The sequence below is a fragment of the Palaemon carinicauda genome, chromosome 17, assembly GCF_036898095.1.
Source record: "Palaemon carinicauda isolate YSFRI2023 chromosome 17, ASM3689809v2, whole genome shotgun sequence".
NCBI classification, from domain to species: Eukaryota; Metazoa; Arthropoda; class Malacostraca; order Decapoda; family Palaemonidae; genus Palaemon; species Palaemon carinicauda.
In genome coordinates this window covers 42431479-42433978 of record NC_090741.1, presented here as the reverse complement: position 1 = coordinate 42433978, position 2500 = coordinate 42431479, and the positions used below count along the sequence as shown (strand labels likewise).

The 2500-nt window shown below is 29.3% G+C and overlaps 1 protein-coding gene across 1 annotated transcript in view; it reads right to left on the bottom strand.

Moving 5' to 3' along the window:
- LOC137656042 (ras-related protein Rab-28-like) overlaps positions 1–2500 on the bottom strand; it is a 9934-nt gene that overhangs the window by 5810 nt on the left and 1624 nt on the right. The window lies entirely within an intron of this gene.

The following is a 2500-nucleotide window of genomic DNA, read 5'->3' as shown; positions in this document are numbered from 1 at the left end:
TAATAATAATAATAAAAGTGTCTTAAGCATGCTATGTTTTCACCCAATGTTTAATGCATTGCGTAAGAAAATAATCTCTTAAGATCTAAAGGTTTTGATTGGAATACCCAGTACATGTATATAACATATATATATATATATATAAATATATATATATATATATATATATATATATATATATATATCTTTAACAATGTAAATAAGATTTAATCCATTTATGAAATCAGCCATGACGATAATAATAATTATAATAATCGCAAAGGGATAACAGTGAATTAGAGTTCTCTTGCTTGAGGGTACACTCGGGCACAATATTCTATGTTATATCTCTTCCTCTTGTCTTGTTAAAGTTTTTATAGTTTATATATTCATTCTAATGTTACTGTTCTTAAATTATCTTATTTTTCCTTGTTTCTTTTCCTCACTGGGCTATTTTCCCTTTTGGAGCCCCTGGGCTTATAGCATTCTGCTTTTCCAACTAGGGTGTAGCTTAGCAATTAATAATAATAATAATAATAATAATAATGATAATAATAATAATAATAATAATAAAAATAATAATAATAATAATATTCATAACAATAATAATAATAATAATAATGATAATAATAATAGTAATAACAATAATAAAATGATAATAATGATAATAATAACAACATCAACAATATTAGTAATGATAATAATAATAATAATAATAATAACAACACCAACGACAACAACAATAATAGTAATAATAATAATAATAATAATAATAATAATAATAATAATAATAATAATAATAATAATAATAACGCAAAACTTCCAGAATTACGTAATATGCCTCCTAATTTGCCATGGAGACTTAAAAAAAGCCGAATAAATATGCAACGTTAAAGCCTAATTATCCAAACAGCTGCTAACCTCGCTAACTATAACCTACATAATCAAAGATCAATAAGTATACCGTCATGTTCCACACACAGCGGCGAGCTGTGATCTCCTCCAAGCAAGTCTTGCATCAAAACAAGCGCTTGCACAAACTTTCACTTCCAGCATGCCCGCATTGTGTGTTATTGTGTCATTTTTATTATATATATATGAAAGATTTATTTTGTGTCCAATAGGTGAAGGAGGTGAGGATGATGTTACTTCTGTAAATATTTGATTTTAATTGTTCATTGCCTCTCTTGGAGTTTATTTATTTCCTTGGCTACTTTTCCTCACTGGGATATTTTTCAATGTTGGAGCCTTTGGGCTTATAGTATCCTGCTTTTTCCAACCAGGGTTGTAGCTTAGCTAATGATAATAATGATAATAATAATAATAATAATAATAATAATAATAATAATAATAATAATAATAATAAAATACATGTATATATATATATGTATATATATAAATGTGTATAGTAAGTTTATGTATATCTATATAAACTGTATATTTGCATATTTATATGAGGCCTTTGTCCTGCAGTGGACTAGAAACGATTGCATTTGTTGTTGTCTTTGTTATATTTGTATATGTATACATATATATACATATCTATAATTGCACACACATATGTATGTGTGTTATATGGGTGCGTGTGTTAAATATTTTAGGGATGAGGCTGCCTGCCCCACACCATCACAGTAAATGCTAGTAATCCCTGTTAAAGCTACGTTGACAGTTCGCTTATGAGCCGGGAACGATCCAACGACCTACCAAACGTGAACCAGATTACTGTTTCTAAAACTCATCCCCGTTTAAAGGTTTAAAAGTCGCTCGTGAATGGCAGTGGCAATGGACAGTGACATTGCCCAAGCAAGCAGGAAAATGGCCTAAAGACTGACCCTCAATTCCCCTTGCTTACCTTACACCGAATAGTCTGGCCTATTCTTTACATATTCTCTCCTGTCCTCATACACCTGACAACACTGAGATTACTAAACAATTCTTCTTCACCTAAGCGGTTACTGCACTGTAATTGTTCAGTGGCCACTTTCCTCTAGGTAATGGTAGAAGAGACTCTTTAGCTATGGTAAGCATCTCTTCTAGGAGAGGAAACCCCAAAATCATACCATTGTTCTCTAGTCTTGGGTAGTGCATAGCCTTTGTACAATGGTCTTCCCCTGTCTTGGTTGGAGTTCTCTTGCTTGAGGGTGCACTCGAGTACACTATTTTATCTTTTTCTCTTCTTGTTTTGTTAAAGTTTTTTATAGTTTATATAGGAAATATTTATTTTGATGGTGGTGTTGTTCTTAAAATATTTTATTTTTCCTTTTTTCCTTTCCTCACTGGGCTACTTTTCCCTGTTGGAGCCCTTGGGCTTATAGCATCTTGCTTTTCCAGCTAGGATTGTGGCTTAGCAAGTAATAATAATAATAATCAATAATAATAACAATATTATAATGATAATGATAACAATAATAATAAATAATAATAATAATTAATAATAATAACAATATTAATAATGATAATGATAACAATAATAATAATAATAATAATAATAATAATAATAATAATAATATCAATAATAATA